The sequence below is a fragment of the Nicotiana tabacum genome, chromosome 17 (assembly GCF_000715075.1).
Source record: "Nicotiana tabacum cultivar K326 chromosome 17, ASM71507v2, whole genome shotgun sequence".
Classification (NCBI taxonomy): Eukaryota; Viridiplantae; Streptophyta; class Magnoliopsida; order Solanales; family Solanaceae; genus Nicotiana; species Nicotiana tabacum.
Window position 1 is genome coordinate 1,522,501 of NC_134096.1, and position 15,506 is coordinate 1,538,006.

Here is a 15,506-nt window from a genome sequence, read left to right on the forward strand (position 1 = left end):
TTAAGCGGGTTTCCAGTGGGAAGAAGGTTGTTGTGAAGTCGATGCATTACTTACCTCTTATTCCTAGATTAAAGAGGTTGTACGTATCGATGAGTTATGTTTCTCCTATGAGATGGCACTATGAAAATAGAAGGTTGACGGGTGTTATGTGTCATACTTCAGACGGGGAAGCTTGGAAGCATTTTGATAGGACATATCCGGATTATGCTAGTGAACTGAGGAATGTTCGGTTGGGTTTGTGTGTTGATGATTTCACGCCATTTTCTATTTCTGCAATACCATATTCATGTTGGTCGGGCTTTATTACGCCGTATAATCTTCTGCCTGAAATGTGTATGACTAGTCCATATATTTTCTTAAATTGTGTTATTCCAGGTCCCCGCAATCCAAAGAGTTTGATTGATGTATATTTGCAACCTCTGGTTGATCGATGAGCTAAAACAATTATGGTATGATGGAGTTGAGACATATGACATATCAACTAAGAAAATTCCAACTTGCGTGATAAGTTAATGTGGACCATTAATGATTTTCCTGTGCCCATCTAGATTTCAGCCAGGCGGATAGCAGCAGTGGTCTGGATTGCAACAGGGGTCAAGATCGCTGCAGGGGTGTGGATCGCAACCATCTTCATCAGCGACCCTGTCTCCCTCTCCACAGAGTTCGTCTCCTAGCATTTCTAAACTTCTCCTTCGGGATAGTAGCGCTGAGCCAGATGCCTCCGCTTCTGCGCACGCTTCAGATTCATCGGAGGAAGATGATCCAGAAGAAGTATGGTATGATCGTTATCATAGGATGATCATCAGCCCCGAGGGCAATGGGTAAGATTTATTTATTACTTCTTTGTTTTTGCTTAATTATAATAGCTAGTCTTGTTTATTTAATGTAATTGCTATGTTGCAGGTTCATACCTAATCATCGGACTACAAAGATAATCACTGAAGCTCTTGGCCGGTTGTATGATGCACCCTATGCGACTTGGAATGACTTTTCACCGGAGCTCGTGCAGCAAATTTTTAACCAATTTAAGGTTTTAATATACTTCTTATCTATTTAAGGATTATATTAATAATATTTTTATCTAATGTTACACACTTCATTTGTAGACTAAGTGTGCTTGGGAGGACCGGCATAATAGTGCCATTCTTGTAAATTTTGAGTTCAAATGCCGTAAAAGACTATCTAATTCCTTTTACTGTGCTCGGAAGAAGAGCAAGAAGCCTTCATGGGTTCTACCGCAGATATGAGAGGGTCTGCTGAGGCAGTGAGCCACTGAGAAGTTCGATAAGAAGAGTGAACAGGGAAAGAAGGCCTGAGCATATGAGAAGGGTGTCTCCTTGCACTATGTGGGCGCAAGGAGCATGGGGACTACAAGGAGACTACTGTTAATTCCTTAAAATATTTAATTCTATTTTTATCGAACTATATTTATAGATTTTAATTTAGTTAACATGTTTTATTATATTTGAAGTAAAGAAAAATGGGAGGAAGATGACTCATGATGAGTTCTTCATGGAGACTCATATCCGGAAGAAAAAGCACTGATAGATCCAAGTAGATGGGTCGAGGATCGGGCAGAGACTACATATGTAAGTTTCATAACTTGAAATTAATGTTTTTAATATTATATAGTTAGTAATTTTCTATATTCTAAATAAAGGGTCGCTACAAGATTAATGTGGAGGAGTACACTCAGAGCTTGCCACCAAATGAGCAAGGCGAGCGACCACCCGTTTCCGACGAAGAAGCGCAAAAAATATGGTTAGATGTTGTCGGTGGTCCTAAAAAGGGGATAGCATACGGCCTTCCAGAGAGATCATTTCGGCACTACAAGGTTGGATTGCAAGTTATAGGGACTTCTTCCCAAGGCGAGGCAATTGATAGGTCGACTCTCTCGTCTATGGAGAAGAAGATCTTAAAGCTGACAGCAGAGCTTGAAGAGACAAAGGCTAGAGAACAAAAGAGAGATGAACAATTTGATACCCTTCAAGTTCAGCTAGAAAAGATGGACCAACAATTTAATCTCATTCAAGGTTAGCTGGCCAATCTTCTTGCTAGTGGTACTTTCCCCATTCCCCGGTCTCGTGAGCCTTCCCCAGATGCTAATCCTTCTCGTCGTGATCCTTCGAACCATGCTGACGATGAAGCTTCTAGTAGTGAATATGGACATGATGAAATACAAAATACTCATTGAATGGTGTGTACTGCTAAACATATTTTTGAACTTGTGAATATTTAGTTGGGAATAATTTTGAATGTTGATTGTATTGTTGATATTATTTTATTAATGAACATTTGTATAATTATTGTTGTGGTTGGCGTTGTTGTTGTGGTTGTTGTTGTTGTGGTTGTTATTGGTTTATTGTTGTTGTTGTTGTGGTTGTTGTTGGTTAATTTTTGTGGTTGTTGGTTAACTGTTGTTGTTGGTTAATTGTGGTTGAATGACAACAATGTAATGCTACCATTATAGGATGGATATTGATTATATTTTACAGGTGGTGTAGCTTAAAAGCAAACATATTCTGCCTGATTTTTACCCAGAAAACCGACCGATTTCGGTCAAAATTCTCATACAAAAAAATCCAGAAATTCATATTTTCCGACCGACGTCGGTCAAAAATAAATATTTTTATTTAATTATTATTTTAGTTTTCGACCAACTTCGGTCGGTTTATTAAAATTAAAATTATTACATATTTATAATTCCGACAGAAGTCGGTCGATAATTTGAAAAATAAATAAATAAAAATTTAAATAATTCCGACCGATTTAGGTAGGTATAATTATTTTTGTCAGTCAATGCGGTCAACCAACAGTTGAATTAATCGACCAAAATCGGTTGGAAAATTTCGACCGCCGTCGGTCGCAAAGCCTTAGCGACCATTATTCTTCCAATGAATTAAAAGCGATTGGAAATCGGTCGCTTTTTCTTTAATTCCGACCGATATCGGTCGGTAATGGTGGTCGAAATTTGGCAGTTTTCTAGTCTTGATTGCATCCTTTGTCCTATGTCTCTTCTCGAGGGTGAAGCATGCTACTCCCTCCATTTCAAAAAGATTGACATTATTTTTTCTATTAGTCCGTTTCAAAAAGATTGGTGTATTTCTATATTTTCTTAATGGGAAGCTTTTATAGCCACTCAAACGTTATTGTCACGACCCAAAATCCCACTAGTCATGATGGCACCTAACCCAACCCGTTAGGTAAGCCAATTTCCAACTATCCAATTTCAATTAAATTAATTTAAAAAAAATCTAAAACCAATACATCTCCCCAAGAACTGGTAGTAGAAATCATGAGCTTCTAAGAATAGAGTATACAAAGCAGAAATAAAATAAATATATAGTCTGTTTGAATAATACATAAACTGAGCTTTTATAAATCTAAGGCTACCCTGAATAAGAGGCAGCTACAACAGGAACTCATGTACATCTTCAAATCCTGCAACCATCGAGCACAGCAACAACATCTGCACGCAATGTGCAGAAGTGTAGTATCAGTACACCCGACCCCATGTACTGAGTAAGTAACAAACCTAGCTGTAGGTTGAAAGTAGTGACGAGCTTCTACCAAGGTCAGAGTCCAACTTCCATAACCAACAATAGTTCATAACAATATTAAACAAGTAATTCCAGAAGTAACTCAAAAAAATAAATAAGTTTAGAAACAGTAATATTCCAAAAATCCTTTCAATAATAAATAATTATCTCATTTTCTTTCCCAGATAACCAATGTAAAACAATTGCATCACAATGCCCATCTGTCAAAATGTGTGAGAAATCATGAATAATGTGATACCGTACAGCATGAGGAAAACACATCTCTATGCATATATGTCATGTGTGCATGTCAATGCAATGTATCTCAGAGATTGCACTCATGTACTCACACTCTCTCAGAGTACTCAATCTCATTGTCTCGCATTCTCTCTCACTGTGCTCAGCACACTCAATCACTCAGCGCTATACAATACCTGCTGCGGCGTGCAGCCCGATCCCTGTTTATAGTTGACTGCGCTCACTAGGGGTGTACAGGCTCATGAAGGGCTCCTACAGCCCAAGCGCTATAAGCACGGACAACTCACGTGCTATAATATCATATCTGGATCTGCACGGACAACTCACGTGCTATAATAATATCTGGATCCGCACGGCCAACTCACGTGCTATAATAATATCTGGATCTGCACGGCCAACTCACGTGCAATAGTATAATATATAGATCCACACGGCCAACTCACGTGCAATAGTATAATATATATAAAGCCAACATGGCCTGCTGCGGCGTGCAACCCGATCCCAAAACAAATATCCTCACAATCAGGCCCTCGGCCTCCCTCAGTCATCAATCTCTCCAGTCTCTCTTTCATGAGCTCACAATGTCATGAGAATAGCCCAAAATGATGATATGATGTATCAATAAATAACAACAGAGATATGATATGCAATAAAATGAATATGACTATGTATGAATTTTCAATTTAAAATAAATATTTCACAATAATATGACCTCTGTGGGTCCCAATAATACTGGCACATAGCCTCAACTTGATTTTTAATATGCTTTTCAGCTCAATTTTTTTAACTCATAAAATCGCATGAAAAATGCCAAGATCATTTAACTATAAAATTCCACAGAAATAATTATGTTACAATTTCTATAGTGCACGCCCACACGCCCGTCACCTAGCATGTGCGTCACCTCCCAATAATTTACGAAATACATATATTCGGGGTTCATACCCTCAAATTCAAGATTAGAAGAGTTACTTACCTCGAACGAGCCAAATCCAATGTCGAGCAAGCTAAGCAATGCTCCAAAAATTCCATTCTGCGTGTATCAACTTCCAAACGGCTCGAATCTAGTCACAATTAATTTGATTCAGTCCACACAATTTATAGGAATTAGTTCCATATCAAAATGCTAATATTTTCCACAAAATCCGAAATTACGCCCCAAAAATCACCCGTGTGGCCCACGTCTCAGAATCTGATAAAACTCATAAAATCCGAACCCCCGTTCAACCACGAGTCCAACCATGCAAAAATTACTCAAATCCGACCACAACTCGGCCTTTAAAATCCTCAATTAAAGTCTATGAATTATTCTACTATTTTCAATCCAAAACACTAATTTGTTGATAAAAATAATAATAGATTCATGTAATTTAATCAAAACTGAGTTAGAATCACTTATCCCAATCCATATGGTGAAAATCGCCTCAAAAATCGCTTAAATCCAAGCTCCATAGCTCGAAATGTGTTAAAATGGCCGAAACGTCGAAATATATCTTCTATCCAGGCATTTACTCTTCGCTATCGTGTAAATTGCTTCGCGATCATGAAGCACAAAAAATTTCGGCCCCAAAATTGCTCTTCGCGATCGCGGAAAATGTTTCGCGATCACGAAGAACAAACTCCCCAACTCTTCCAGACAACCTCTAATATAATGGTCATAACCTTTTGTACAAAACTCCAAATTGAAATTTGTTTAACTTTCAGAAAACTAGACACCAAGGGCTATAACTGTCATTTGTTTCTCATCTCCCAATTCCTTATAAATTGTTAGATATAAACTTTCAAATCTTAGCCTTATGCAACAGAGATTTCCAAATTCTTCCCAGATTGCCTATAGTTTATCCACTACAACTTTTTATACACAACTCTAAATGACAAATAGTTTACATTTCAGAAAACTAGACATCAAGGGCTACAACTTTCATTTTTAGATCATCTCCAAATTCCATATAGATTGCGAGATATAAGCTTCCAAAGTCGGATCAGTGCAGCAGAGATTTTGCTCTACGCGATCGCGAAAGAGCTTCCGCGATCGCGATTCACAAGGTTCCAAACTGCCGTTTGCTCTTCACGAACGCGACCCAATGTCCGCGATCGCGATGTACACCTCTGTAGGCAGAAACCAGCAGCTAAAATGGCCTAGAAATGGTCCGAAACTACCCCGAAACTCACCCGAGTCCCCTCGGGACCTCAACCAATTATACCAACAAGTCCTAAAACAACATACAAACTTAGTCGAAGCCTCGAATCACATTAAACAATGCTAAAACTACGAATCGCACCTCAATTCAAGCCTAATGAACTTTGAACTTTTAAATTCTATATCATGTGCCGAAATACATCAAATCAATCCGGAATTACTTCAAATTTTGCACACAAGTCATAAATGACATAACGAAGCTATTCCAATTTCCAGAATCGGATTCTGACCTCGATATCAAAAAGTCAACCCCCCGGTCAAACTTCCCAAAAATTGAACTTTAGGCATTTCAAGCCTAATTCCACTACGGACCTCCAAATAATTTTCCGGACACGCTCCTAAGTCCAAAATCACCATACATAGCTATTGGAATCATCAGATTTAAATTTCGAGGTCGTTTACACATAAGTCAATATCCGGTCAACTATTTCAACTTAAGCTTCCAACATAAAATTTCATTCTTCCAAGCTAACTCTGAAATACCTTAAAACCAAAACCGACAATTCACACAAGTCATAATACCTCGTAGGAAGTTATTCAAGACTTCAAATAGTTGAAAGGAACGTAAATTCTCAAAACGATTGGTCGGGTCGTTACAATCTCCCCCACTTAAACATACGTTCGTCCTCGAACGTGCCAAGAGTTGTTATTAACCTTTAAATCTCTATTCCACCTTACCACGCACATAACAGGGGGTGATCTCATGTCACCCTATTCAATATAGGCCTTACCACACAACATAACTGAAAGTCATTAATTTAACATTAGCCCAAAATCCTTGGAGCCAAATTTCTAATATCCAAAATTCTTTTCAAGATCTGAATCTCATAACTACACACTGTATAAGTCCGAACAAGTTGCATCGAGCTATAACTATAACCACGGATATAATCACCCGGCATATTACATAACTCGCATGCTCGTATCACCATTCCTGATCACAGTAATTACTCCAAACCAACCAATTACAAGTATTAAACCTCATATCAAGCCAAACCTCATTCCAAAACCTTCGTACACTGCTGATAATAAAAGAAACATGCAAAAATCTCATGACCCCTTATCAGAGCAACAAGTCATGGAGCTCTCTCGCCCCAACCAGAACCATAATCACTTTCTAAGCCGACTTTCAATATTATCCTCCCGAATATACCGTAATCAAACCTGATAGTACCCATTCTAGGTCCAATGACCTTATATACTTAAACACAACTATCCCACAGACACGCCACATCAATATAACTCAAGACACAACTGCGCAATTCGTGTACCCAAATATGGGAGATGTCTTATGGAAGGGGAACCATATTGCAAGTTCAATAAGCACCACCACAACCACAATGTTACAACCAACTCCTCAAATTTCGTGAAGAGGATAACCGTAGGCGCAAGTGCACAATTGTAAAGGAAGAAAATTAATGAATTAGATAAATTATCATAGAAATAAAATTCCCACACACGGCACGGACAACTCACGTGCCAATAATATGAATCGCCCAGCATGGTCACAGGCCTCCAGTCCCAGCATATTATAGAGGAGCAATTAAACAAGTACACTTGTATATGAAAATGAAGTAATATTCTCATGCCCTTGGACTGGAATAAATAGCATGCCATAGTGCAAGCATGTGCAAAGTCTGCTATCACTCTTAAAATCGACAATTTTACGCAGAATTAGTAACTAGCCCGTTTATTTAGGGAATCATCTTCTTTGTAACCTCAAGTATAGCCCAGATAGTTCTCAACAAAGGTACGAATACGGGAAACGTTATAACTTTACGCTTAACAGTCGACTCTAGGCATATAATAGCCTAAGCATTCTTCCGACTATGAATACTTGCCCTAATACCCGCACATGGGCTCCAACCTCACATATATGCACACTTATAGCGCGTAGCTATCACAAATAATTAACGCAACTGGTGCCTCCACTGAGTTAAAATAAAATACTCACCTCAAACAGGCCGCAACCCGAAACAATATACTTCTGAGAAATCTTAGTCTCCAAATTCATCAAACACATGAATCACCTTAACTGATCCCAAGTCCAGTACTAGAATGACTAACACATATTCTATTCACGATCTTCCCATAAGGAATACTTTCATAATTCTTCCGTGCCACATAGCAATAATTTGAATATCAGCAGTCTATCAACCATGTGAGTACTGCAATACCAATGAACATCCGTAAGTCATAACACAATGCGCCTTTTGAAATGCGCACCCTTCTCAGGGATTACCGAGCAGTTATAACATTCATCTAATTATCTAAAATTGACCATTCTGTCCAAAATTCGTGATCTTCCTTTTAAGAATGAACTGTCACCTTGTACATGTAAATCAATATTCGGCACAACACGTTCCCCCACACCGGTAGAAAATATTCGGTTCAAACCATGGTAGAAACCATCATGAACACTTTGAAATTCATTTGCACATAACCAAGCTATCAGAATTGAACTCCTCTAACTCGACCAAGCCACACATGTTGCCAAATCTAGGTGTATTGCCACAAAGCACCTGTAGAAACCCCCCACATCATATGCACCTAAAGAACCGATCATATCCATTACTATACTGATCCAACCTACTACCTAGTTGTCCTATTTTCTCCGAGTCCCTTCCGAATTTGTCTTCAGATTGATACTTCTTCTTGCTAAAATACCACGATCTTTAACCACAACTTACCCTACAAAAATTAGCATAGAACCACAACGCCCTACGTCCCATTAGCAACTGTATTCTTCTTAAGCACCTTCAAAAATACTACAACTATAACACTCACTTTGAGAATACATTATGTGAATTTGAAATTGTTCTTCTTACCTTCCTTACACAAAAATGTAGAATCCATAGTCATATAGAATTTCCGCAAGTCCAGGCACCATCAAACGTAAATCTCGGATTTTATCCATACATAAGTCCGGAAAACATTCTCAATTGCTATATATAATTCTCAAACCCACTGGAATTTTCTCGGGAGTCACCCACTTTGCTCAAATCTAAATTGCACCGCTCAAATGGGCCAAAAGACACGTGCCCCATTAGCACAACAACACTCAAAGAAGTAACTATATTCTAATACCCCCCAATCACATTCACACTCCATGCGCACTACATCATTCACCAATAACAACTCACTCATCCCGCAAATTTCATTTACTCATACGTGCAGTATAATCCGTAACCGGGAATTTTCCTTATTCGAGTCATTTTCGAACTCCACCTCTGCAAGTCATCACTAATTCCCAAGTATACTTTAGACCCAAACAAAATTTGACACATACTCATGAATTGATTTGTCTATAGCAGGCTCCCCCACTTGGCTCAAAGCCATATATTAAAACACTCCATAATTCACAATACTCATACCCTATTACTGTCATAATACAGTAGTCAGTACCACAAAATTCTTCTCAAGCTCATGCAATGCCAACCATAAATATACCCCAAATCATCCGCTAAGATCGCAATCATCCTCTTGATACTCAGGTCGACTTTCTCAGCCAAATTCAAATTCAAATCTCCACACATACGCCCCACTGGCAGAAAAGAAACCCTCCACTCATATTACAAGAAACATACCTACGTAGATTACTCTTTAGGAGATAACTCACCTCCCTAGACTCAAATTGGCATCTTGTTATATCTTTTCGTAGCCACCATTTCTACGCAATTACTAAATCGTTCTGAGTCCAAACTCGTTAACCAGACCTGAGAGTTTAATTTGTCCCACAATTTAAACACGTGAAAGATCTTTCAAAATATTCACACTCGAGACTGTACGTCACATCAAACCGAAAATCAAGCACCCAATGGCCTTCCTTTACATTTCAAGGAAACACTTCTCGTCACATTCAAATCGTCTTAACACATCCCGCAGTTACATCATACTCATCAAAAAGCCATTCCACCGCTCATCGAGCCACAAATTTCACTGTAGGGTCATTATCGGACATATGAGTCCAATTGTACAGGTTACAACTAAAGCTACCGAGCTCAAGCTACGGTCTAACCATGGCCTCAAGTCCTCCATACTGGCCCATCACTAAAACACAGGATACTCACCTCGAACCTCATTCATAAAATCACAAGCCGACGATGCACAACTGATATCAAGCGCTCATGTGTGCATACGAATACGTGGAAGGAATTCAAAGAGTTATGTCTCAAGCTAAATCAATTCTGCAGGATAAAGAAAGAAAGATGGGAAGTATATATCCTAAATGCCCTGTAGCCTCTCGAAGATAAGTATGGACGTCATCATACTGATCCGCAAGACTCTACTAGACACTTGCTCATGACTTGTAGAACCTATGAACCTAGAGCTCTGATACCACCTTATCACGACCCAAAATCCCACTAGTCGTGATGACACCTAACCCAACCCATTAGGTAAGCAATTTCCAGCTATCCATTTCCAATGAAATTAATTAAAAAAAATATCTAAAACCAATACATCTCCCCAAGAACTGGTAGTACAAATCATGAGCTTCTAAGAATAGAGTATACAAAGCGAAAATGAAATAAATACATAGTCTGTTTGAATAATACATAAACAGAGCTTTTATAAATCTAAGGCTACCCTGAATAAGAGGCAGCTACAATAGGAACTCAGGTACATCTTCAAATCCCGCAACCATCGAGCACAGCAACAACAACAGCCAACATCTGCACGCAATGTGCAGAAGTGTAGTATCAGTACAACCGACCCCATGTACTGAGTAAGTAACAAACCTAGCCGTAGGTTGAAAGTAGTGACGGGCTTCTACCAAGGTCAGAGTCCAACTTCCATAACCAACAATAGTTCATAACAATATTAAACAAGTAATGCCAGAAGTAACTCAAAAAAATAAATAAGTTTGGAAACAGTAATATTCCAAAAATCCTTTCAATAATAAATAAAGTATCTCATTTTCTTTCCTAGATAACCAGTGTAAAACAATTGCATCACTATGCCTATCTGTCAATATGTATGAGAAATCATGAATAATGTGATACCGTACAGCATGAGGAAAACACATCTCTATGCATATATGTCATGTGTGCATGTCAATGCAACGTATCTAAGAGATTGCACTCATGTACTCACACTCTCTCAGAGTACTCAATCTCATTGTCTCGCATTCTCTCTCACTGTGCTCAGCACACTCAATCATTCAGCGCTATACAATACTTGCTACGGCGTGCAGCCCGATCCCTGTTTATAGTCGACTGCGCTCACTGGGGGTGTACAGACTCATGAGGGGCTCCTACAGCCCAAGTGTTCTAAGAACGGATAACTCACGTTCTGCACGGGTAACTCACGTGCTATAATATCATATCTGGATCCGCACGGACAACTCACGTGCTATAATATCATATCTGGATCTGCACGGACAACTCACGTTCTATAATAATATCTGGATCTGCACGACCAACTCACGTGCTATAATAATATCTGGATCCGCTCGGCCAACTCACGTTCTGCACGGCCAACTCACGTGCAATAGCATAATATATAGATCTGCACTGCCAACACACGTGCAATAGTATAATATATATAAAGCCAACATGGCCTGTTGCGGCGTGCAACCCGATCCCAAAACAAATATCCTCACAATCAGGCCCTCGGCCTCCCTCAGTCATCAATCTCTCCCGTCTCTCTTTCATGGGCTCACAATGTCATGAGAATAGCCCAAAATGATGATATGATGTATCAATAAATAACAACAGAGACTGAGATACGATATGCAATAAAATAAATATGACTGGGTATGAATTTTCAATTTAAAATAAATATTTCACAACAATATGACCTCTGTGTGTCCCAATAATACTGGCACATAGCCTCAACTTGATTTTTAATATGCTTTTCAGCTCAATTTCTTTAACTGATAAAATCGCATGAAATATGCCAAGATCATTTAACTATAAAATTTCACAGAAACAATTATGTCACAATTTCTATAGTGCACGCCCACACGCCCGTCACCTAGCATGTGAGTCACCTCCCAACAATTTATGAAATACATATATTCGGGGTTCATACCCTCAACTCCAAGATTAGAAGAGCTACTTACCTCGAACGAGCCAAATCCAATGTCGAGCAAGCTAAGCAATGCTTCAGAAATTCCATTCTGCGTGTATCAACTTCCAAACGGCTCGAATCTAGACACAATTAATTTGATTCAGTCCACACAATTTATAGGAATTAATTCCATATCAAAATGCTAATATTTTCCACAAAATCTGAAATTACGCCCCAAAAATCACCCGTGGGGCCCACATCTCGGAATCCGATAAAACTCATAAATTTCTGAACCCCCGTTCAACCACGAGTCCAACCATACCAAAATTACTCAAATTCGACCACAACTCGGCCTTTAAAATCCTCAATTAAAGTCTATGAATTTTTCTACTATTTTCAACCCAAAACGCTAATTTGTTGATAAAAACAATAATAGATTCATGTAATTTAACCAAAACCGAGTTTGAATCACTTACCCCAATCCATATGGTGAAAATCGCCTCAAAAATCGCTTCAATCCGACCTCCATAGCTCCAAATATGTTAAAATGACCGAAACTTCGAAATATATCTTCTGTCCAGGCATTTGCTCTTCGCGATCGCGAAGGACAAAAATTTTCAGCCCCAAAATTGCTCTTCGCGATCGCGAAGAACAAACTCCCCAACTCTTCCAGACATCCTCTAGTATAATGGTCATAACTTTTTGTACAAAACTCCAAATTGTAATTGGTTTAACTTTCAAAAAATTAGACACCAAGGGCTATAGCTGTCATTTGTTTCTCATCTCCCAATTCCTTATAAATTGTTAGATATAAGCTTTCAAAGTCAGCCTTATGCAACAGAGATTTTCAAATTCTTCCCAGACAGCCTATAGTTTATCCATCATAACTTTTTATACACAACTCCAAATGATAAATAGTTTACATTTCAGAAAACTAGACATCAAGGGCTACAATTTTTATTTTTGGATTATCTCCAAATTTCTTATAGATTGCGAGATATAAGCTTCCAAAGTCGGATCAGTGCAGCAGAGATTTTGCTCTACGCGATCGCGATGCACACCTCTGTAGGCAGAAACCAGCAACTAAAAATGGCCTAGAAATGGTCCGAAACTACCCCGAAACTCACCCGAACCCCCTCGGGACCTCAACTAATTATACCAACAAATCCTAAAACAACATACGAACTTAGTCGAAGCCTCGAATCACATCAAACAACGCTAAAACTACGAATCGCACCTCAATTCAAGCCTAATGAACTTTGAACTTTCAAATTCTATATCTTGTGCCGAAATACATCAAATCAATCCGGAATGACTTTAAATTTTGTACACAAGTCATAAATGACATAACGAAGCTATTTTAATTTTCAGAATCGGATTCCGACCTCGATATCAAAAAGTCAACCCCCCGGTCAAACTTTCCAAAAATTTAACTTTTGACATTTCAAGCCTAATTCCACTACGGACCTCCAAATAATTTTCCGGACACGCTCCTAAGTCCAAAATCACCATACAGAGCTATTGGAATCATCAGAATTAAATTTCGAGGTCGTTTACACATAAGTCAATATCCGGTCAACTATTTCAACTTAAGCTTCCAACATAAAAATTCTTTCTTCCAAGCTAACCTAAAATACCTTAAAACCAAAACTGACAATTCACACAAGTCATAATACCTCCTAGGAAGTTATTCAAGATTTCAAATAGTTGAAAGGAACGTAAATGCTCAAAATGACCGGTCGGGTCGTTAGAGTTATAGCTTATTTAAGATCACATGTTTTATAATTGGGCAAAATGATATGGCATATTTAAGGTCACACATTTCAAAAGTCTTCAGCTCTTTATTAAATTTTGTGTCAAGTTAAACTATATAAGACAAATAAATTAAAACAGAGAGAGTATTTCTTTGTCAAATTGTGCTTAATTTCATATGTGACAACTCCGTCATGATCTCTTCGTTAGTTAGGGAAAGAATTTAACATTTTCTGGAACGTATGGACTGAGAAATTTTGATTAGACAATGTGTAGTTGGTAAACGGTTACTATATTCTAAAACATATAATTTATTGATTGACATGATGAATTTGCAGGACTTCCTGAACATGTATTTCAAGAACATCTACAAACTAATACCTCTAGATTACAATCTTGTTCTAGCAAAGTTATGGCGTCATCCGGAGAATGTTAAACTGGATGAAGTGAAAGTTGTACATTATTGCGCAGCGGTACGTATATCCTATACTTTACTTGCAATATCTACATGCAATCATTATTCTCATACTACATTAATTTAATTTGGCGCGTTAATGAGAGAAAATAAGTAGTACGTACTTCTCTAGTCACCCCCCCTCATGTGACAGACGTTTTACTTTTTAGTATGTTTAAAAATAGATAATATATTTAGCAGTAATTTACTTTAATTTTTTTAATTGATCACATAATTTTATAGTCAAAACACCTTTTACATAAAATGAAACAGAGGGAGTAGTTGATATTGTCAATTTACATGTGCACTTATGATGATGTTAAAGGGTTCAAAGCCATGGAGGTACACAAGAAACCGGTGGCCCTTAATCAAGGATCAGATTGAGAATCCATATCAACTTGCAGCCGTTGATTGCAGCTGCTAGCCTGCTATGTCTGAGGCTGGTGCAGTGCACTATTTCACTGCGCCATCCGCTGCATAATTTTGACATCATGCGAATGGCTTCGGCTAACCCTAACGCGCCACGAATCCCACAAAATTAATGTATATTATATTGCACCAAATTAGATCGAACAAAACACCAAAGGAACCTTGGTTAAGAGAAGAAAATATAAACGGGGATTTCAGAATGTTAAAGTTACTGGAATTTTATCTTAAGAGGTAAAAATTAGGGTAGATTGCAGAGAGAGAATGTGAATATCACAGTAATGTAAAATATATCTGTTCTCTTGCATGAAAAATATATATTATGGAATCTATATTAGAATTGAAAAGGAAATAAGTTGATTCTATTTCGTTTTTGCTTTGTGTGTTCAATGAATTTATTTAGGAAGAATTCTTCTTAGTACCGATGTGAAAAATTTGTTCTTGTGTTTTAGAGCGTTATTCAATTTACAAAGATAAAGTAGTTGGTTTACATATAATAAATAGTTTTGCTTCTTGCTCAAACAGGTTACTCGAAAAGAAATTAACATGAAATGGTGTATAGAGAATGTCAGAGAGAGAGAGAGAGTCAGGAAGAGAGAGCTCACAACCAACAAAACATACAACAAACTATCAAACCACAAAAAAGAAAGAAAAAAAGAAACCTTTCAATTAACTAGAGTGTACATAACGGCGGCGGTGGAAGGTTTTTAAAGTTTTTACTAGGACGCTGTTCTCTTTATGCCATGTACTGGAATTTCAAATGAATTACAAATGAATTAATTTCAAATGAACTACACCCCAAGTATTTCTACACTATAAAACATGTGAAGAGGGATGGAGCAAAGAAGACTAGAAGAGGCAATAG